Source organism: Corvus cornix, chromosome 2, assembly GCF_000738735.6.
Source record: "Corvus cornix cornix isolate S_Up_H32 chromosome 2, ASM73873v5, whole genome shotgun sequence".
Taxonomy (NCBI): Eukaryota; Metazoa; Chordata; class Aves; order Passeriformes; family Corvidae; genus Corvus; species Corvus cornix.
Window position 1 is genome coordinate 125,390,145 of NC_046333.1, and position 24,348 is coordinate 125,414,492.

At 40.9% G+C, this 24,348-nt stretch overlaps 1 protein-coding gene across 5 annotated transcripts in view; it reads right to left on the reverse strand.

Annotated features, from left to right (window-relative positions):
• The window catches only part of PAG1 (phosphoprotein membrane anchor with glycosphingolipid microdomains 1), a 113,055-nt gene that overhangs the window by 48,044 nt on the left and 40,663 nt on the right, over positions 1-24,348 (reverse strand). For 2 of the 5 annotated variants that reach the window (XM_039549708.1, XM_039549707.1), the window contains one exon: positions 152-211. The exons of 2 other annotated variants lie outside the window; for them this stretch is intronic. The gene's annotated coding sequence lies outside the window, so the exon portion shown is untranslated. Of the gene's footprint in view, positions 1-151; positions 212-2,655; positions 3,282-24,348 lie in introns of those variants that run through there. One more of the 5 variants, XM_010405050.4, reaches the window with a different exon arrangement.

Here is a 24,348-nt window from a genome sequence, read left to right on the forward strand (position 1 = left end):
TTCCTCATTTATTTGTTACTACCGAACAACAGAGGACCACACACAAGTCTCTCTGAGAAGAAATTAGATACAGAGTGTAGCAACTTCTCACACAGAAACTCTGTAGCAATGCAAAATTAAGAACTAAACACACTTAAGGTGTATTCCTTACCTTATAACATCCCCCGCACAGGTCTTCATACAGGCTCTCCCACTGAGGAAGCAAAAGCTTCTGGGTTGAAAAAACAATGAAGCACTGGTTAAGACATTGTCTCAAAACCCCTGCCTGTGCTTATCCATCCCAAACTCTGCTGCATCTTTTTGTTTACAGAAACATATACAATAGACTGAAGTCGACTTTGCAAGCAAAAGCTATTTATTTTAAATTGACCCTGCCCCCTTAGTGTCATATACTCTGGAGGAAATGGGTTATAGAAGTCTCTGTGTGAGGCATGCAACATCTAGCAAATAAATATTATGCGGGATTATTTTGTGTGGGACATGTATTTACTCCACTTTTCTAAACTAACAGCAATTGAAACTTTTTTTGCCAGTTAAAACCCACCAGTAAAAGAAAAATAACAGGCTCTACACCAGTTTAAAGCAGCAGTGTATTAAAAATAATAAACAACCAATTTTGATTTAACCTAAACCACATTTATCCATTTATATTTTTATTTCCTGATACTTGCCTTTAGTAAAGCATCCACTGAAAAAACTGTTGGAAATTGAAACCCTCCTAATTATTCTGGTTTCATGTTTTTGCTTACGCAGACAAGCTCTGACTTGGGATTTCCACACTTGCTTGTCCCCGACAAGCTTAAGAAAATCATTGAAAGACAGAGGATCTAATATAGGGTCTCACTTGTTTCTCTCATGGAGGCAATGCCCATAAATATCCCTCATTCAATAGGTTAAAAACCTATTAGGCATGTCTAAATATGCTTACTATTACTTTAAAATGTCCTTCTTTACTGTAGCAGGTGTTGTCTGGAACCTGTCTCCCTGATGCAAAGGGTACCATTAAAATGCTGATGCCCAAATGGCAGGATCTGGAATCCAGCATCATCCAAGCCTGCTGCCCAACCAAGGAAGCTGAGGACTGGGGACACTGGGAACCCTCAGTTTCCCTCTCCCTCAGTGAGGAGAGGCAGAGAAAGCCTGCATGGAGGGAGTGAGCAGGCTCATTACCTGCCCGCCTGGTGCCGACCCAGCCCCACTGCCAAGCAGCCTGAGGGGTGCGTAGGGATTAGTGGGCAGGACACTCCTGCAGAAAGGAGATGCCCCAAATCCCTGGCTTGAGCGGGCCAGGATAAACACAGATTCTGCATTTTGAGCCAGCAGCTAGCAGCATCACAGCTTTAATTCAGCACTTTGAAACGTGATTTCCTTTGGCCATCCTAGGGAATACAGAGTTTGCAGCTCCCAGCCTTTGGCTGGCAAGCTCACAAAGCCCCACCACTTTTGGCAGAGGAACGTCCAGGATGATGGGCAGCGGCTGCCGCTGTCACTGGCAGGATGTTTCCTGGAGCTTCTCCTACAAGGCAATGTGTTTATTCTTTGAAACAGTTGCTCCCTAAAGATTAAAATTGAACAGGAGCACAAAAGCAGCATGTGTCCTTTGGGGCTGCTAGGTGCCATTGGGCAAACAGGAGGTACAAGCTGTGTTCTCCCAAATTGCACAGAAAAAACAGTGCTGCACAGGCAGAACTGAGTAAAGTTCTTCAGTTCAAACAAACTGCACTCTCCTCCTTTCAACCTCTTCTTAGCAAAAACCTTTCAAACACCACTTGTGTTATTAAGAGCTCCAGATCTAGAGTTCTGTGTGGTCTTCAATGCAGCTGAGCCCGTTAGCCCCAAAAACTTGTCAGCCTGGGCACACAAAATGAGCAACAGCCACAAGGCTTGTGCTTTTAAGACCATGTTCGTTATCATCCCCAAATAGTCGTACACATTCTCAAAAACAGACTTAACAACCACAAAGAACAGACAGCAATATGAACGGCACACACTCGGACAAAATATATCTTTACTTAGAAACTACAAAAAAATAGACATTTAAAACCCACTAAAAATAGGATCGAAGTACTAAGAGCACATGAGAAATACCAGCACAACAATGTAAATCTGTTTGGCACAGTCTGTGTAATCATAGCTATTGCGAAGTGGCTGGAAAAACAAATGCAACAATGATTTTTCTTTCTGCTGAGATATATGGAACAAATGTTAATTTTTTTACCACTGTACAGGATGCTTTTTACTCCAGGGAGTACCCTGAGGGGTGATGAACTGTCTCTGATAATAGGAAGAAGTATTTACCTTGCCTAATGGCTATATGTCAATGTATTTCTATTAGCAGAACTAATTTAATATTGCATATAAATAGTAACTTTTGGCTTAAAAAGTAAGATGGAGAAGGAAACTAAATAGTCTTTTCTTCCTCTGATGGGAATACATAGAGATTTTCTTATTACTGGTAATGCAAACTAAGCCCACATAAAGGAGAACAGACAAACTTCAATAACCCTCAGCACGATGCCGCCATGAAGCTTTATTCTCCCAAGGAGTACAGAGGACTTCGTAACTTTCCTCCCTGTTGTATCACTCTTATTTTAACAACCAACCAATAGCAGCAATTGCCACTATCTTATGCTACTCTAAAGATAAAAATATTACCTTTGATTAACAAGGACTCCTCATCCTAGACCCTCTTTGCATTGTGCAGAAGATACCAGGAGAAGCTGTTTTAGTAGGGCTCTGAAACTCCCTCCGGGTGTTAATGCAGCAGCTCCGGGCGCTCCGGCCCTGTCCGGCCGCTCCCCGATTCCGTATGCAGGGCGCAGATCCCACCTTCCCCGGCTGCCAGGCCGGGCACAGCCTGCGAACAATGCCGCCTCTGTCAGCCCGCCGAACGAGCAGTGCCACAAAGGCACGCTCATCCGCACTTCTCTTTTTTTGTTCTTCTTCTTCTTGGAGTACAGGGTGACGAGAACGAATGGGAGAAAAACGCTTATGTCTTTATGATTAGCCAAAGCTCCGCTGTGTCCAGGAGTGAGACAGTGTCAGCGCACGACGGGCACCCGGGCGCCTGGAGGGGAGATGGAATCTGCACTGGTAAGAGCACTCCCTGCCTCGCTTCACACATTTTTGTTTCGGATCCGTGGGTGGTTGCATGAGCAAGCAGCCGGAATAGGGGAGGAGTTAGACAAAATGCAATTTAGGACTTGGAAGCCTTGTCTGCCTTTCCGAGAGCAAGACGAAGAGGCGAAATCGCAGTGCGCTGACAGAGCAACATGCCCTTCCCACCCCGCCTGCTGCCACCTGCCTCTCCAAACTTCCCAGGAAAGCGCCTCTGCCTGCCTGGGCGTGATTCCCGGGACGGAGCACAGATACAGCAGCTGCTCTCGACCCCCCGGTAACCGCACTCAAGAGCCTCTGAGCATGCTGGCTCTTCGCTCCTGTCCCTCAGCATCACCAGTTTAATTTTCAAGGAGGCACGATGCTTCACGATCTTCATGAGCAACAAAGAGGATGAGACAATAAACTACATCCTCAGCAGATGTTTACAGCTGTCAGTAGGCAGAGGAGAAGACAGCAGCAGCTTAAATCTCAGTTTTCTGCAAAGCTTTCCTTGGAAATCAGAGAGGCAAAAGCCCTTTTAAAATCAGATGGCCATAGTTTTCTTGTTTTGAAAGTACTGTCATGTGCATATATTTCATGCAACTTCAGATTTGTTTTCTTTCCTATGAGAAAATGAGAAGCAATGTCTGGCTCAAGATGAGACAGTGATGAACCCTGCTGAAACCAATTAGAATACTACAATTTAACTCCAATATTCCCAAGCCAAGCTGTTTGATAGATGTGAGATGTTTCATGTTCCTCCACATTAATTATAGTTCAGATCTTAAAACACTGCAACTGAATGGAGCAGCAAGCAACATTGTGTTTTCTTCTTGAAGTAAATACCAAGGGACACACAGCCCTTGGGTGCAGCACAGCTGTGAATCCATTCCAGTCCCTGAATGAACCATCGCAGCCTTACAGTATTTTCCCATGCAATTAGTATTAATTGGTGACTTACTGGCAATCTCCCAGGAGCCCTATCTCACCCTTTTAGCCAGTCCTACCAGGTCAGCCTTGAGATGATCATCAGGGCTAGACAGTCATCCTGTTGCCCCACCTCTCAGGGCTCTTTCTTGCTCTTAAATTTTTGGGGACTTTGGCAAAGGTTATCTTGAGTAATGAACAATCAAAGACACACCTCTTCCAAATTGACATATTTGAGTTTGTAACATGAAACAGCAAAGTAAGAGGGTGACTTCTAGAGGGAATTTATAAGCATTTTTAGAAAATACGTTGTTTCAAAGCATTTCAACTGAAGCTAAACCCCGAAATAATTTTCAGAAGAACTGAACATCAGTGCTCAGTTCAGTGTCTGGATAGTAACAGACCAGTAAAACTCTTTATTTTGTACTCAAAATTAAGCTGATATAAGAAAGCTATAAATGAGCCATCACCTCTTCTTTTAATAACAATTCTTAAGGATACTATTTCCTTTTATCTAATAATAAGATAAAATTTGTCTTAGGCATCTTGTCAAATGGACTTAAGCAGGATCAAGAGTGCTTTGTATCAGCAGAGACCCACAACTCCATGGCAATAAATAAAATCGGATGTTTTTGACTGAACATTGTAAACATCTAGAACATATTTCAGAGTAGCTTCCAGGGCCAGTATCACAGTATGAACCTCTTTTTGCAGAATTACGTAAGTCATCTCAAAAGTCCATATACCACTATTCTTTAAAAACCAGCGCTGAGGTGGTTATTCAGGGTCAAAAGGATGCCTGAAAAGAGAACTGTGCAGGGGTCAGCCTACACATGCCATTCAAGATCTAGTACAAGATGGAACATCTAATGGTAAAATACATTAGGAAATGCTTGTGGCCAGAGGCAAGCAGAACTACTTTGACAAAACAGGTCAAGTATAATCAAGAGCAATGTCCAACAGGCCAGCTTTATTCCTCCTCCCTTTTCTACTTCTCGTAAGTTTCCAGTCCACATAAATCCTTGGCATTACTCTTCTCATATCACTTTTCTCTTTTATTGTACAACATTTAGAAACCACAAAATAACATCAATAGATGCCTAAAAAATGGTGTATTTTGGCTTAGAGGTAGTTAAGAACACAAGATAGTTATTCCTCTTGGAAATCTTGAGTCTGCGGTGGAGGAGCCTGCCTGTGCCATCTCACTTCATCTCTAACAAGTCATACCTTTAGATTTTACTTAGGGGATCATGTACTTAGCGTACACAAACTCAAATGTGAAGGCCGAAACTCATAGTCTGTACACTGGTCAACAGATGTAGAGAGATTTATCACTTACATGTAAGTGGTTTATATGACACGGTTTATTGATTTTTTTCCTTGGAGATCCTTCTCTTTCTGAATCTTTGTGATCCTACTTGATTTTCATTTTTTAAAGGCCTTACTGTCTTTTTTTCCCACATCTACGGCAAGTAAAGATCCGAACATTATTTGTCAGGGCCACATGAAAAATGAATACTTTCAGACTATTCTCACAAATATTTTAGAAGTACAGAAGAAAACCTCACTTTCACTGGTGTAATTTCACAGCAATTCCATTAACTTGCAGTATCTTTGGATGTACACCATCCATCTGAGACAGCCCTCACCTCTATCTCACCCATCCTTAGCTCTCAAAGTGTATAAAACCACAAGGATATTACTCAGGGCAGTTTGGGTGCCAGAAGAATTTTGTCATTCAGTGGAGGGATGGATTAACGAACCACAGAATGAAAGTTTCAGAGAAGATCTTTTCCATAAAATCATGCAAGAGGAAGGAGCACAGCACACATGCTCTGGCAGGGACAGGAAGATGCCATATGTGTGTCTTTGGAGGTGTAGAAAAACTATTAGATTTCTTAGTATGATGCTATTCTGAAAAATCTGGTTTGCTTACAGGATTGTAAAACACACACATGTTCAGACTCCCACTTTATATCTACAACTAAGAGAAAGAAGGACACAACATTCAGTTTTCTGAAAACACAAGGCCAAGAGATTCTTTCTCCAAAGAAGTATGCCAAGACTTAGTCACTGCCAGTCTAATACCCTGATAGCAAATTCAATCTTTACAAATACAAAGCAAACATCTTTAAGCAAATTATGAACATCTCTGGCCATACAGATAAGACTTACACTTGTAAATTACTTCTCTAAATAGGTGTTATATCAAATCTCCACCGAGTCTAGGATTGATGTGTTCAGCCTGCATTAGGTGATAATGAAGCCTGAACCCGAGAGATCTTAGTTAAATTTGGATTAGCTGTTGATGAAAACCAATTTGATAACACTGCTTATTCTAGACCTCCCTCAATTACAGTTTTTCCAGTCAAACTTGTCACTGCTATTACTTCTTTCTAAGAGCATTACTTTCAGTCGCAGTTTTGTTTGTAGTGTTACATGGCGTTGGTACATGCACCTCATCAGGTCCTTCCACTTGCCTGAGACAAATGCTGGATCATAGCAGGTCCTCTCCATCTATGGGAGACTAAACACAAAATTACACTTAATCCAGCATCACCTCTTGCTCTGGCTGGGAGCCTGTCAGAGCTGGAAAGTGCGTATCTCCTATGCATGCTGAAGACAAACACACACCAGACTGCCCCCACTGCTAAGAGGTCTGTATTTCACCTTGAGCTACTGATCAAACTCTAGTATTTTACTTGGATACAGATCATTTGGGTCAATGCTCTGTTCTCTGCTAAAAGCTCTTTAACTCTTGACTAACTCAGGTCATGTGGATTTTTAACTTGGCATAATTTGCACGTGTCCAAAGCCCCTTCTCAGAGCAGTCAAGTCAAAGCCTTACAAAGATCTGAAGTATACCAATACAATCTCATATTCTGTACTACAAGAATGCAAATAATTTTCTTAAATATTTTTTCTTATGGAAGTTGGTTTGCAACATTACAGTAATGATGAACTACTACACATCCGGCAAAGTATTTAAGAATAACGGATGTCATTTGCAGATTTATTTCTCACCTGTCTGGTAAGCACTGATAGTGGAACTGAAACTTTCACCTCATCTGAGGTGAAAGCATTTGAGCATGGCTCTTTGGTTTCCATTTGTAGCAAACAGAATTTCCAACTGCTTTTTCACCCATGTACTTGATAGATTTGGGCTTGTTTTGTCCAGACAAGACCAAATGTATTCAATCCATTACAGTCAAGACTAAATACTTACATATGGTTTCCTAATGTTACTCATTAGGACATAGATGGCTACAAATGTGCTTCCTTCGACTTCAGCTGTCTTTTATTCTTCCCTGCAGCTTGCTCATTTTTCTTAAAAATGAAGAAAGAAGTCAAATTACTGAGTTTTCATTTTCTACTCTTCCTAATTTTCAAATTTATGTCATTTATAAGGCTCAACTATTCTGTGACAAGAGCTTTTTACACCATTTAACAGGACCAAAATCTTGAATGAACAGAGATTGTCTTTTTTGTTTTCTGATTTTCCTCTCCTACATCCACCCACTTTTCCTATTTTCCACTCCTTAATTAAATTTCAGGTCAGAGATCTTTCTGACTCAAGATATCCAAATGTTTTCAGATTTCGTTAAAAAATTGTGCAAATCCATTATCCTATATTGTCATATCCAACCAGGAGAAACTCCCCTGAATTATTTGAATATATGGACAAGATCTGATTATCTAAATCAAATTGCTAATCTCTAATGCACAAGGGAATATATTTTTCTTTAAAAAAGTCAAATATGATTATAGTATGCTCAAAATAATCAGACTATAAGATACTAGTGGGCAGAGGTTCTGGGAATGGAAGTGACACCACTCTAATCAGGAAAACAGCCACCAGAAGATATACATCTATTTATGAGGGTTTAATTTTGAGATTATAAGTGCAAGAGACAAATAATTACATTCTCCTGTCATTTGCTGACAAGCTGTGATAGAGAGAAGCTTTGTCACTACTTCATCACCATCCTCAACTGCTCTGCATCTTGCCTCCAATGCCTGACTTGCATTTCTGAGTCCTGATCCTGTCAGACCTGTTCGAATTATCCCAGTTTTTCCTGCCATGAGTGGTGGCATCCTACTCAGCAAAAGCATACCAGATAAAAATGTTGGTGCTCAGGAAATTGCATTACATGAAAAGTAATTATTAAGATGTGATTTTCTCTGTACAAGCATTTGCACAAACTATACAAGTCCTCTTACCACAGCCACTGCCATGTAGAAACTGTGGAAGCACATTTAAGTATTGTATCAGTGATAAAAGTGTCCACACCATTTATTTATTCATAAAAGAAGGAACATGAAAAAAAAAAAAAGAAAAGAAAAAAAGAAAAAATCCCCACTCTTAGAAACCTTTGTATAAGTACAGTGAATTGAATTGAGATAGTGTTAATATTCAAAGTTTAATTTCAGGAAAAACAGGATGGGATGTAGACTGTCAGCTCACAGTTCTAGGTCTCTGATTATCACTGTATCTTTCACAGTGAAAACTGGTTTAAAAATCAGGAAAAACAAGATGGACAACCTTAGACCCATTCCAAACAAGAAGCTGGTTAATGACATCAAACATTTCTTAATGCAACTAAAGCTCTTTGTGCTCTCCTCCTAAGTACCCACAGGACAGAACAGTGAGCTGGCTGCCCCTGCACCTGCTTCATGTGACACTAGACTGAAATCTATCAGTATTGCCCAGAGTTTGACCTATGTTTCTGGTATGAAAGAAAAAAAATCTGAAAGGATCTGCTGGCCTCTCAGATTCACACAGCTTTTGAAGCAGGTGAACAACAGATCAGTAAGAGATGGTGTTTCCACCTTTTTTCTGCTATTGTTGTGGGATTTTATGCTTTTTGCCAGGACTCCACACTACCTGTGAGAGATCAGACCTGGTTTTTTATCTAATACTGTCCTTCAATACTTTGTTCTCCCTTGGAGATACGTGTTGTGGATGGACTGGCACATATCTGAAAGCCTCACCCAAGCTTAGTTCACAAGGCTGAACTGAAAGAATTTAGAGACTAATTAAAAAGGAACTTAAAAGAGCAAATCTTTCAAGTGTCTGATAATGCCAGTCTTACGCAAGGGTGCTGCAAAACCGGGCCCTGCCCTGACTTTAAAGCACACCTTAAACAATCACTTCTGAGAGTGAAGTGGCCCAATAAGCCAGAGGTATCTGCCCACCAGGGGAGTGCCGTAAAAGCTCTCAAAGTATCTGCTAATAAAGGCTTTGCCCTGGTCACACGGCAAGGCTGTGACAGAAGCTGGTTGGCTTAGGTTTTTTTAAATAACTAATATCAACATAGTGAAAGCTATCCTGAGCATAAAGAATAAATTCCAGCTAGCAAGTAGAGGCCCTGGCATGCCCCTACTCCACCAGCCTTTGGTACATGAAAGCCACCTGCAAGGGAGACTTGACCCTGTAACATCAAGGCTCTACAGGAGCATGGCTCAGTAAAGCAGGCACTGCCAAATGGGGGGTGCTGAGGCAGACCACCACTGGCCAGCCTTCCCCTGCATTTCAGTGGGTGAGTTTTGCAGGTAGCTGTCTTTTGGCTGCCACCACCTACCACGCTCCTCCTGTGCACGGGAGGTGACATGTGGACTGGACTGATGGACGGAGAATGCAGAGCATCACTGCTCTGACCAGTGTCCCAACAAGGACTTCCCAGAACATTTGTATGTCTCTCCTTTTTGAAAATGACCTTTTAAATCACTCTGCCAGTGAAAACTGAATGTGATGTTCAAAGGAAACCTGCAGTAACTTGTGGATGATAAGATTTTTTTTAACTCTTTGAATGTGGCTTCTTCATTTACATGAGTGGCTGAGACAGTCAGAGTGTTAGTGTGCATATTCACCACCTCCAGACTCCATGCTGGACAAAATGTACTGGAGAAGACAGTAAACAGAATTTCCTATGCCAACTCACTGAGCTGGGAGAGATGCTAGCATAAAACCCTAAATCCCAGAAATGGGATTTGCTTAATCAAGCAAGCTTTGCCAGAAGATGTAATCACACACCGCAGAAGATTACATTAGCCTTTTAGAAAAAAACCCACACTTAACCAACTCCTGAAATTCTGCTTTGGTATTTGCATTAAATCCATGCAAATGGTATGGGCTTCAGCATGTGTTTTCTCCCACACCAAAGCAGCCAGATGGACAGCCAGGGATGTGAGAAAAATATTTTCTGCTAAGCCTGAGGGGAGATGAACAAGAAAAGAAGCCCCCATGTGCTTCCCCCCAAGTCCAGTGCATACATTCCACCCCCCATACTGTGAGCCTGGTTTTCACAGAGCTTCCTTCTTTTGACTGTGGAGAAAGCAGTGGCCTGGCAGCCAGTGGGCAGTACTCCTGCCAGCACCTCAACCACAGCCAGGAAGTGCACCTGGGGTGCTCTGTGCTGTGTCAGAGCAGGAAAAAGCCTGGGCTTCCCCACCTTCACTGCCCTGCCACCCAGCAAGGCCCTGGGAAGAGGGGTCACCCTGCAGCACAGCCATCGATTCTTGCAACACAGAAGGTGGCTTTGTATAAATAGCTTTTGTTCCACTAAAATTCATTTACACGAGCTTGCTTCCTTCCTAACAGTTGTTAATGGATTTCATTACAGTTTTTCTCCTCTTTCATGTACATTCCTCCCTCCATGAAGAAGGCTTTGGAGCAGCTGCAGCCAGCTGTGGCTTCCCCACTGGGACCCTGACTGCTGCCTCTGAGACACCAGTGACAGTCCTGTGATGATGGAGAGCATCTTAACTGCAGACAAGATTGTTTGCTGCTGCCATGGGAATCCGGGCAGCAAAGCGCTGCTCACATTCCAGCCAGGGACAAGATGAGTGTGCCTTACACACTGCAAGAAGGAGAAGCACTTCATTTGAATTCAGTGGGGCAGAAGAAACAAATTCATCACATAGAATGTTTAGGAAAGCCTCACCCCCTCTGAAGTGTTTCAGGAATAATGTTCAAAAAATGGTAATTGTACCCTCCCCATCTTTGTTTTTTCTAACTGACGAAGGGAAAGACAAAACATTCATTGTCCTTTTCCATCATTTTTAAAATCCAATTTTTGGGTGGCTCTTAGCATCCTCTCTGCATTAAATACCAGATTTCACCATGAGTCAAAGCCTGATTATCTTTGCTTGGACCAATCTCCTAGAACATCAGCCTGGAAAGCATGCCCTGGGAAACAAATCAGTACTTCCTGACACGTGAAGCATCTCAGCTGATAATCCCAATCAGGCCAACTAATGTGGATTTCTTCACTGTTTTACTTTCCTAATTTTATAGAACACAAAGAAAGGACACTCAAATAAGGGTATTTCACATGTGCACGTCTGGCATTTCACATGCGCAGACACTTCAAAACTAAACCCCAGATGTTAAGAATGTGAAATACCAGACATATACAGATATTCTCCAAGTGATCCTATTAGGACAGAGATATAATTGGGCTGGCAGATACACTTTCAAAAATTACAGGTCTTGTACAAACAGAGAAATCTCCTCGCCTCTCTCCATCAGGCAGCTTTTACTGCTTGGTTAGCTGGTGTTTTTTAAGTTCAATCAATTCCAAATCCTGATAAAACTAAGTTTATTTTCCTTGGTCATAAGCTCATAAAACAGAAGAAGAGCTTAATGCAAAAATGTGAATAAGTTAGGGAGTCATTTAGATATTTGCTCATTTAAATAGGGGGCATTCTTTGCACTAATTTAATGTCATCAAGTAAGCATGGGAGGCGTCAAATGCTTTGGCTTTTATGTTGCTCCTTACTGATATAATAATAATTGCCACTAGCTCCTTTAAAAAAACCCCACCAAAACCAAAACACACTCACCATGCTATTTGGGAGTTTACAAAAATTTAACAGAGGGGAGAGCATAAAAGGATAAGGGCCTGAAGTCATGCCTCCAGGCAAAGTACATATTTACCACCCACTATAAACTATGTGCAAAACCACTGTTCATGGATACAAAGACAAGACCAGTCAAGGTCTGCTGTTACCTGTGACCTACCTTCTCCAAATTCTGCTCCGTGCTCCTGTTCTTCAACTACCTCTTTGCTGCAGCTGCATCCCTGTCCTCCCCCTGCCTGCTGCTCCAGCCCCTCTCCTCCTCTGACAGCATTAGCAGTACCTCTCAGAACTGCATATTGCCTGCTTGATTCATCACTGAATCAACACAACATAAATCCCCCAGGTACACCACAGCACTGCTACATGAATGCTTCATCTATGCTGCAAGAGCATCTTTTAAAATGCCTAGAAAATTGTTTTAGAAGACCACGGTTTTGTTCTTGCAGCACTCTAGCCAGGAGGTGGTTAAAACAAAGGCAAAAGAACCCAGCAAATAATCTGAAAGACTGTATTCCCATCATGTTTGCCACTTCCAATCCTATTTTTTCCTATACAAATCTTTGTGCAGTTGCTCTGTTGAAATCATTAGGAAGGCTCTGGCTTTCTGCAGGTGGAAAAGGCCAGAACCTGATCCTGAGTGCAAGAGCAACACCTCTTCACCCACCGTGAGCCTGCGGTGCCGCGTCAGTCCTTTATTTCTCCAGACACGCCTGCTTAGGAAGAAGCTTTTACAGGAATTGTTTCAAATACATTCTGTCCCACACAATCATGCAGCCAAAAAAGTTTAAACCCTGCTCTTGACATAGCCTTTTTCAATACAGATGGCAGTTCATTTGAACCATTTGTCTTTCACATTTGTGTTTTCAGCTTCACAATTTCCATTTGCTCAAGACCTCTTATCACATCTCATTCTTGTTTTAGCACTAGCCCTAAAAGTTACAGAGTTGATTATTTTGATTCAGCATCATGCCCTATTGTCAATTTGCCTTAACATGAGAAAGACAAAAGAAACAGCCCTACCCCTCCATATAATTTTATGTTCTCACTAATAGTGTCTGAAGGGTGGATAAACGTGTGAAAACAAAACAGAGCTGCACACGTACAAGGGGAAAGATTCCTATCACTGCTGAGAGCCCATCTTCTGTGTTTTCCTGACTTGGCAGTAAACTAGAGACACTCCCAAATGGTGACAATGAACAAGGAAGTTTGCTTTGCAAACAATTCCCTTTAAAAAAGCCTTTCAAGGAACTATTTGGTCGTGTTAAAGTTTTTGTCCCTTAAACATGCAATTCTCTACTGAAAGCAGATAATGTTAAGTAAAGTACCGGAAAATGAAGTGGCTTAAGATTATACACAGTCAGTTGGGCTTTCTCTAAAGAAACACTACACAGACCTTTACAGCCTGTGAAGCTGAGTTTCTAGAAGCCAAAAGAAGCAGAATGGAGTAACTGAAGGCTTGTGTCAAAGGACAGCAGCAGGCAGGACCCCACACAATGGGTCTGCATTGCAACCGAACTAATACCCTTGTTGCATAACAGGGCAGGAGCAATAAATAGGAATTAAAGGGAAGATTAATTCCCCGTGAGTTTTACAGCTAAGAGGCATATTATTGGGGCAGCAACACCAGCCAGGAAGTTTTGATCCTTATGGCTAGCCTGGTTACCACACCAAACCAACCTTGACTCTGCGACGCCACAAGCAGGACACCCTGTGAACGATACAGATGAGGGGGCTTCGGAGAGCTAATGTGGAAAACACGTAACAGAGCATGTCTCATTCAAATAACCTCATTCATGGCTTTAGCTTCTGAAAGGAACAAAAATAAAAGCGAAGAAATGACACTAGCAATGCTTGCCTTCACTGTCAAGAAGTGGAACCTACTATAAAAGCTGAAAAATTATAAATACAAGAGTTTAGGAGTGTAGAAAGAACTAGGTGAAATCAGAGCAAAAATGTGCTTGCAACAAAGCTACGAAGAGAGTAACAAATAGAACTGGCAAAAATACTGGTACATTCAAAAAAAAATTGAAATCATGAAGTTCAAATTAAAGCTACTTAAGACTTAGTTACAGGTATGACAAGAAATACACCTACAATGAAGAAAATAAAGCAAAATGGACTTAACAAGAAATGAAATTATACTAAAATGAAGCCACATTAAATTCTGTGCAAGTTGTGAAAGAGTCTTTACCGTCCCCCCCTCCCCCCCTTTTTTTTTTTTTACTAAACAGTAGAGCTCACCATCTGTTTGTGGACAGCACACAACAAGAGTCTTGAAGCCCTGAAAAAATCTGTACCAGGAAACCTCCATTCTCACTCTAGTATCCCATAGCACAGCCACACCAAGTTCAGCTCTCCGTATGTCGCTGAAAGTGTTTCAAGCAAACCAAGCAGCTCTGTGTGGAGAGTTGCAGGATCCCTGCAGAGCTCGCCTGTCTCCACCAACATCATGCTCCCCACAAACCCCAGCACCCAAGGAACAAATCCTTTTGGCACTAAGCTCACCTAGGGCCTTAACAAAACCATCCCCACTGTCCTGTAGCAATGGATGTCCCCCTGGGTGTGACCCCATGGCGCGGTGTCTCACGGACAGCCCACCATCCCCTGGCCTGCTTCTGGGGGCTGCCTGCCTGGGAGGGCCTGCTGAAGGGGTAAAGCCAAAACATGCAGAGAAACTGAGACAAAAGTTCTTTTCTCATTCCACCCTGTGCAAGGATCTGAATCTTCAGCTTTTCTGGCAAATCGTCACCTTTCAAGCTTTTATCCTCTCCACCCCAAGCACTGCTACTGAGAGTACTTCCAGGCTGAGGAGACTGCCACTACATCAATATTCATCAAGGAGATCCTGAAGAAAGTTCATTTATTTTTCAGAATTATTACAGTTAATTGGAAACATCTGCTACAACTATCTGCATGCCAGAAACATCCCGATCTACTAGGCAGTCTCTGCAGGAATACCCACTCTGTCCTTTCTGGATAGGTTTTGCCATCGGCATCTTCGTTGTCAAAGAAGAGACACCATAAGACTAATCGGCCAAATGCAGAGTTTAAATTGTCTCTGCTCATTTTCACACAAAGCAGTAACATATGTTGTGCTGTCACAGCTGTGAAAGATATTTTCATCTCCATGTTGGCTTTTAATTGCTTTCTTGCAGTGAACCAGGTCAAAGAGTTTTGGGAACAGTACTCCCCTCTGATACCCAGTAGCATCCTTAACCTAATAGAGTGCTGCAGTGAGAATATCCAAGCACAAGAAATCAACATTTCACATTTGTATTGAGATTAATGCCAATATATTACATGAATGTAAGTACATTATTTAATGTAACGTGAATGTTGAATATTTGTTGAAGTATTTATGTGAATAAAGGATAACTATTTGAATGTCCAGTGGGAAAACGTTCCTGTGGGGATAGAATACAGCCTAACTATGAAGCATTTGCGAATTCCAATAAATATTCACTGAGAGCTAGTGAAAATCTGGGCTGGAACTTACAAACATAGAATTTCTAAACAGGTTGTCAATCATAATGAAAAATGCATGTGCAAACTGGACTTTCTAAGTTATTATTAGCCTTCTGTCTGACTCCATTGTAATTTTCTTTCTAATAGGCTGAAGCATGAGGCATGATCATTTTTAGTAAAAAGATTCTGTCAAAATTGTGAATGATTAATGAAAACCACAATGCCAAATTTATTTTTTTAAGGAAAAAGATGAACAAGACATTCATATTAAGGAGTGAAGCACTGACGAAGTGAGATGAATGTTTATACTACAGACTTGCTCATAACAGCTGGAGACTTCTTACTGGCTGTATGAGGCAACATGATGAAAAAACTAGTTTAAAAGGTATGGGGTAATAACTCAGAACCTCCAAAGACATCTTTGAAGCAGATGCTCTTCCCTAAGATGCCAGACTAGGAAACCTTGATCAGGGAGAGGAAAAAAAAAAAGCAAATTAAAAAAAAAAAAAGGGAAAGAAAAAAAAAGAAAAGCTGGTATTTCAAGCCAGATTTTTTTAAAAATTAAATTACTATGGGTAAAATTTTCACACAGATGGTCACTATGAATTCTCATCCCAAACCAGATTAGAAAAATATTTTCTTTTTACATGAAGAGCAGAAATCAATCTTCTGTAATATAATCTTCTTAGGTCCTTGCCTACCCCAAGGGTAAGAACCACCACAAATTTCTTGTTTAACGGTGTGGGAATGTACAATTGTTTGTCAACACCATTAAGAAGTTTCAAATCATGGTGAAAGAACTTGCACACATCAACAGGCAGAAAAATGAACTGTGAAAAGCAAGAAGATCATGTAATGTCTGGATACATATTTTCATTTGGCAGAATTGTGATGCTGATAGTAATAATGCAAAAATAATAAGGCCTCTGACTGAAAGAGCAAGTATTCCCTTATCGCCTAGAACAGAGTAGTTCCCACACTATATTATAACTGCAGCAATAATTAGGATGTGAACTTCCAGTTTTCTTCCTTTCATATAATGAGGTTATGAGGACCTTCATCACTTCATCTCATGAGTTTGAACCAACTGGTTTGTATTTTTTTCTGCCTTCCTCAAGAAGAGGCAATGATAAGGCAGACAGTGATTATCAGTGAATATCAAGAGATATTAAGTGAATAAATGCATGAACATCAGTGTTCAGGTTAAAGGTCAATGCCAGTTAAGAAGTATTCTTGAACCCTGATGATACTGCTATATAAAAATAATACAACTGCTCTGCAATTTTAAGGCATAATCAAGTAGAAAATTATAGAGTGAAGTGTATGGTCCCTGAGCACATTCATAGGTCTTTAGACCATGAAAAATAAAATCCTTTCACTCATTTGGACTGTGAAGCAGCTTTTTCTTAGAGAAACTGTGGTCACTGGACAGTGCCACAGCTTCCTCTATCCCCTTGGGGAAAGCCCTGATCAAACTTTTCTGGATTCACTGCAGAAATGCAGAAGCTGTACTCACAGGGAAGTGGGAGATGTGCCATTTCTGTTGCTATTAAACAGAACTAGATGATGGAAAGAAAATCACACATTCTCGTCTGTAGCATCAAGTTACTCTTGCTTCTCATGTTTGTTGGCTTGCCATGCTGCACGTCTGACACAAAAGACAATCTTACTCTCAAAGCACAGCAAATCAGCAAGTAAAATTCTTGGAATAACAACACTGAAATCTGTCCAATACTTTCCTAAAAATGCATATTAAATCTGCTTCAGCCATGGAAACTTGATTAATGTGTTTAATATATTTGGAAGAAATAATAATTCATGTCAAGGGTAAACAATGCAAGCATGGAAACTGGGTGAGAATAATATGAAGAGGAAAAAAAACCCCAGCATATGCTTCAGGATACAATCCCACTACCGATAACCATTGTCATGTCAAATTCAAAAAGCAAGCTTTACGTGCCCTAACTGGAGTAAACTGTCATCTCCACTCATTCCCAGTGTGATAGTTAAGGCAAAACAAGCATTAGCATATGAATAAATGAAACTAATGGCTGGATCTTCTGTGAAATCTTAAACTCTACTTTTTCAAGATTAAGGAGAACAGAAATTGTGACACATGCTTTCTCCTGAAATCCACAGAGCCCAACAAACCTCAAGTGAACACATGCAAGGAGGGAAGATGAGCAGCAACAAGACCACGGAGGAAGCAGCACCTGCTCCGACCCAACCAAGCACCACAAGCTCCAGCGCAGAGCTGCTGCCCGTACAGCTGCAGGCTGATCCTGGGGCCCAGCAAAGCACCCACCACATCCTCCTCTGACACTCAAGCTGCTCCTCACTGCCCCAAGGTCCCCTCCCAATGGCAGTATCCAAGCAGCAGAGAAGCCATGCCTTCCCCAGAGCACAGTGACAGTACCTAAGGGTACCTGTAAGTGCCTGCCCTTGGCATGGTGTGCTGCTGGAAGGCGGCACAGCAGAGCTCATACTCGCTCGTAGTGTGCCTGGCATGGAAAGTCAACTCGATCGAACAATTTATGAAGAGCTGCAACCTGCCTTTGGGAACTACAGAAGTGTGAGACACAGCACTTACCATCAGGACACAGCTCTCTCTTGTCTTCCAGGAGCAAAACTTACGTGCTGTAAAAATGGATTTTTTCTATTTCTCCGCAGGCAGGCCAATATTTAGGTTGTGCTTATGAGCAGTGATGGTTTATCATCCAAAGAGGAGCAGAAACTCAGCACATACCCACAGCAGCAAAGGGCCTGGGATAAGCGCATTTGACTGACAACCACCCCTCCAGAAGCTGCAGAGTTTGCTCTCTCTTAAGTCTTCCCCTCTCCTGCTGTGCTGCAGCTGCATGCACAAGAACACATCATCCTTCCTGCTGCTCACAGTGCACAGACACAGACACCACTGGGAAATGCTTCAAACACGTGGAAGCAGCTAGCAATTTAATTAAAACATCCACACACAGAGAGGCACACGCACATCCCATTCCTCAAGAGAAACACCTCAAATAAATACAGGAGCACAGAACTGCAAGGCAACTCACAAGTCCCTTCTATGAACTCCATGATGCTCCATCCTAAAGCTGCTCTTTATTTTTACCTCTGCTACACCTGGAGAAGTCTGTTAATGAACCTCAGAGATAATCATTAACTGATTTTTATTACCTGGCCTCACTTTATTCAGAGTAAAAAGCACAGCCTTGCACTTTGCACCATTACATTTCATGTCGTATCTATCACACCAACTCAGAAGAAAACATCCTTGTATGATACTATGATCCTCTTCTGAAATGCCAGTGACTCTTACCTTTGAGTCACCTATAAATTCGTAAGAATTCTGTCACCTGTCAAATTCATAAGCATACTACTGCTTATTTATGACAGTGATAGGAAAATATTAAACATATTTCACCTCCTTTGAGGAATTTAATTAGCAGATTCCCTTTGGCCTAACACTCCCATTTTAAGCCGAATATTTACATCTCTTTATTCATGTCTCTACATATTTAAAATCTATGAATTTTCTTTTTCTCTTGCCATATTGATAGATCTCCATGTGGGTACCACATTCAAATTCTTTATCAAGATTGCGATGAACACATCTATTGCTTTTATTCAGCAACAGAACTGAAGAAGATGAAACAGCTAACCTTAGTACAAAAATATTTATTAATAATTTTTAATTTTATCCCATTTTCCACTAGCTTGCCTGACTTTATCATCTCGTTCAACATTTGTTTTAAAATATTATGTACTCTAGAGGTTGGACTAACAGGCTGTTATTTTCCCAAATCCACTTCCCCTGGCACCATCTCAGAATCTGAAGTTTACATTTTGTATTTCTCATTCACATGCCCCAGTGTTCAATGTAGTCATTAGAAAGTCTGCAATCTCATGTAACAAAAAATGGCTTCCCAGGGAGGAGCAAAAATGCTTTTTAGAAGTAAAATCTGACGACCTCTCACTGCAGGCCTCTGGAAAAGAAGTGATGGATATTGTTTCTCTGCCTTGTCCCTGAAACTGCGCTGCTGTTTTAATGCTGCACTAATAGCTAATGTTTCTTTAATAGCTAATATGGGAAACGTGGTTCCTTTTAAAAGGGCCTCCCAAATCAAACCTATAATCAAATACCTCCCCATAACTTAATTTAATGGGTTAAAAAGGTCAAGAGTCTCTTCACCACCAAAGTACTTGTCCAATTCTCAATAGGAAATTTAACTTCTGTCATCTGGAGCAAATATGTATAATGCAAATGGCATTCAGAAACTGTATTGCACTTTGAAACTAAACCCACTTTTTGCAGCTGCTGCTTTAAACATCATCAGTCTGGAAATGAAACAAAGCCTTGTCTCACTGGCATATTCCTGCATTAACATGAACTCCAGCAAGTGAGTTAAGTGGGTTTGGCCACCAACTGTGGAGCTCTGCTGTACATTCCACTGTATACTAGCCTACAACCTAATTAACAGCCCTGCAAATATTCCAGATATCTGCTAATATTATGCACAAAGACGTAATTAGAAGTGTGTGTGAACACAGATATGTTTGGAAAAAAAAGAGAACAAATGTGCAGCTCCAACTGATATCTTTATTAACTCATTCTTAGTGGCAGTATCATACACCGGGGTAGTGTAAGGTTAATGCACACCCCACACTGTGACCTTTCTGACTGAATTTAATTGCATCCCTACCAAGGATATAGCAAAATGATAAGGTGCATCCTGATTGATTTTCTTCCTTGCAGACCACAAGAGTTCATTTCAACCAAATCTTGCCATTAAATTTACAGCACAACTGAAAAGGAGTTTTAAATTATATACACCCTAATCTAATATTTGAAGCTGTTATATCAAAGACTCTCTCCATTATTAGCTGCAAAATCCCTATTTGCCTCTTCTGTAAACCCACTACACTACGTACAGCATTATCCTTCAATTGTTAGCGTACTTAAAATGTGTGTCTAACACTGTCAGAGCCATGCTGGCAAGCATTAAAGAGCACTTTTAGGCATTCTGCTCCTGTAATCCTTGGGGACTTCAGTAACTACAAGTCAGGGGAAAATCAAAGTGAAGAGAAAAGACAGGTCATCATGAACCTAAGTGCAATGTAATCTCATGATAGACATTTCTACTCTACGTGCACAACACATTTAGGTTCTATAAGAATTTTACTATCCTTGCTTTAGTAAAGCTGGGACGAGTATCTTTGTTAAGGTACCAGTGCACGGTGAACTACCTGAACTGGAAAATTTTGTCAGAATATTTCATACACTGTGATTACTCTATAAAGTATTACATGCCTCATTATAGCAGGGTTTATTCAAGGCTTAAGTTTCTTTTGTTTGATACCAAATCAGATTTTTTGTGAATTTTTCATTATTCTTTGAAATAAATTTTTTGTGATATTTTCAGATATTCAATACTAAGACTATATACTCCATTAAAAATGCCCATGGGAACCTCTGAGATACGTGTCTGTTTTAAGCAGTTTCCACTCACAGTGGATCAAAGCAACAGCAAACCATGATGGGATTTCAGGGTTTTTTTTAAGGAGGTGATGGCAGGAATATTTTGTAATTACTGTATAGGAGTTTTAGCTACTGCAGTCATCATCATGGTCAGAATGGCTCATCTACATTAAAGTTCTGAAGAGCACTGTGCACAGCTGAACCATCACTTAGATCACCTGTGTTTAGAGGAACAGAAACTTGGACGAGCCCCAAATTATGGCAGACCTAATGTCTCATTTGCCAGCAAATCATCTGTATCAGAAATTACTTTAAATGACAATACTAAAATTGAATTTGTCCCATGTTTAACATGCCCATTAAAAGGAAATCCTTCAATGCCATTCACTGAGGCTCAGATGCAGGGAGTCAGATGCCCATGTGGTTGCCCAGAGCCCACCCTGACTTTGATAACCTGTAAAAGCTGTGGAGTCAAGGACGAACTTCCCACTCAAAAACTCTCACCTTTACAGGTGTTCAATTTTCACAAGTCTCTGATGCACACTTACTGAGAGTGCTATCACGAGACTCAGAAAACAACACTCTGGGGAGACAGGGATAGTCTGGCCTACAAGAGATTTTGTCTCTTTACCAAGACTCTATTTTAATTTCACAGCAAGGCCGTACCCAAACCCATGCTGGAGCCTCCTGAAACCTTCAACCACCCCTAGCTTCCCTCGGATGACCCTCAGGAAAGAGAGCACAGTGGCAGCAGAAGGTTGGGGTGGACCTGAGGCTGGGTGAGTTTCACAGAGATTTGAGCAAAGTCAGTGCTCTAACAAAGCAACCTCCTGAGAGATCACTGTGAACCTGAACTCCTAATTTCTCATTCAATTCATCAGAATGCAAGTGCAGTGTGAACGACTCCACCAAGGCAAAGACAGAATTAGCCTCATCATACATGCAGCAGCATATGTCTCTTTCAACATGCACTGCAAAACAGATACTGCATGGAAAACAGATGATTTTTAACTTCCTATTCTGTCTACCGGTAAAAAAAAAAAAAAATCTCAAAACCCTGCATATCTTCATGTAAATTACTGTATTGCAAAGATAAATATCAAAGTTATGCAAAATGCTACATAAGTAGAAAGACTTTAAAGAAGAAGAAAGAAATAAAAACACCTACAAAATCTCCAAAGACAAAAACCAACAGTTTATTTGTGTTCCCAGGAAAGTCCAAAGCCAAATATTAGCATTTTCCTCTGGAGGCAACTTTCTGCATATTGAGAGCCAGCCTAAATAAACGGCTGGCTTTTCTTCTTAGAGTATCTGGGGAGTCCGCAAATTTTTTTCTCCTTTGAGAAAATAAACATGAAAAACAATGCACGAACAACTTCACTCAAGAGTAGTGAAGAAAAATTCACATACCTAGTTATAATTATAAATGAAATTTTGACCATGCAAAATCCATACAAAATCCTGTCAGATGGAATGTTTGCCAGCCACTCTTCAGAGCAACAATCACAGAAATCTACCCTTGTGACCTCCTTGTTGATCTCCTTTCCCCACTCTTCATTTATGCAATATGTGGCTTTTTTGTTTTATTCCCACATTTCTCTCTTAGTCTCACCTTAGTCCATTCCCTGCTAGATCCCCGGGTTCTTCTTTGGTATCCCAAAATCTCAGCTGAGGACTTGCTGGTATCTACCATTAGAGGTTCAGAGGCTCCAGTCAGCTTTAAGCTGCAGTAATTTTTTCTACTCTGTAAAGCCTAAAAGGATAGTACTTTTCCTTCCTTGCTAAATAGTAAACATTCCCCTTCCAGTGGGCAAAGAAATTATCTTCTGTTCTTTGTAAAGACATTCAAACAACGCCCTTGTTTACCTTTATAAATGCCTTTGTGCTATCCGTAGTCTAGCTCAGGGAACTGAGCCGAAGGTGGTGCAGCTGACATACAGCAGACAGGATTAAAGGCCTCAACACCCAGAGAAATCTCTGCCCAGCAAAGTACAGAAACAGTCACTCTCAAGTCTGACTTTGGGCTAAGAGAGCAGCAGCAAACTGGATCTCAAGACAGTAAGTATATTTAGTGAGCAAATTAATTTTACTCATCAACTCAGCAGAAACATGTTCTTCTGCCTCCAGGGAAGGGTGCAACGTGTACTCATTAATGACTGTTTATACAGATCAACACTACTGCTGTATTAATTCCCCACCACCACCACCACCTTACATGAGGTATTTCGTGATCAAAGTGTTGTAATCAACACTGCCAAAGCAACATTATTTGAGCAGTCAAGTTAAGCACACGCACATTTTAAGGATCAGAACTTAATAAGGTTTTTTGGTTGTTTTTTTGGCATGAATACAACAAACACTTCAACACAAATATAACTCTGCCCGTGCAAAGTACAGAACTCTGCTCATGCAATTAGGATCTACAAGCACAAGTAACTGTTTGTAAGAATCAAACAAGTCATTAAATATTATTAGCTTATTTCACAAATAGACTAGTTATTTCTGAAATAGCTGCTTTCTTAAACTACATGGCCAATATGTAATCTGTTAACCTTCATTTACCAGTTTTCATTTAAATGAATCCTACAAATCTGACCCAACTTCATGAAAACCAACAAATCTTTGCACATGGAACTCAACGCATCCAAATGAAAACCAGTCTACTGCCATTCCAGTCAACAAGGCTGAGGACAAACCACTACCTGCAACTCAGTCACCACAACCTCAACTGTGTGATGTGCCTCAGCATACACATTAGAAAATATAAAGCCTGTTAACTCGTTGGGTCCTTCTGAAAATCTGAACACATCCACTGCTCACACTGCTTTGCTAAAAAGCTGGTTCTAAATTTATCAAATACAGTTTGAAACTGAAGGTGACTGAAATGTTTTGCACTACTATGTCATTTCCTAAGAAAGCTGATGTTAGAAATATTTCCCAGATGTGGGTTACGATTTCCAGATGAGTAGAGAGAGCAGGAGAAAGCAGGAGATGCAGGCTCCAGACCAAAAGCCACTGATGGTCCGCATTAAACAGCACTTGCCCAGGATGTGTCAGACAAGAGACCTGAGGCTGGGTTCCTGATGCTACAGGAAAGTGCCTGGACAAAATACTTGGCTGCTCTGGCAAGAGTTTCTCTCCATATTGTTTCATTAATGTTTCCAAAAGTTTTGCTTCTGTATGGAAAAAAACCCCAACCCTGCAAGTTTCAGATCTCTCACTCTACACCAAAATAAATTGTGGGGTTTGACCAGTCACACCCACAGACAACCAGACTTCCAGTGCATCTCCTGGACTACCAGTGCACAACAGAAACTTAATATGAAATTTTAATAACATTTAATATAAAAACTTACCTAAATATCTCCTCCAAACTCGGATTACTGTCTGCCATACTCAGATTATTTTTGCTTTTTCTGTGCATTTTCCACATTCAGAAACATTTTTACGGTTTTAGGGTTTTTTATGGCATCAATAAGCTACATGAGGAATGAGACAGACAAAACCAAAATGTAACA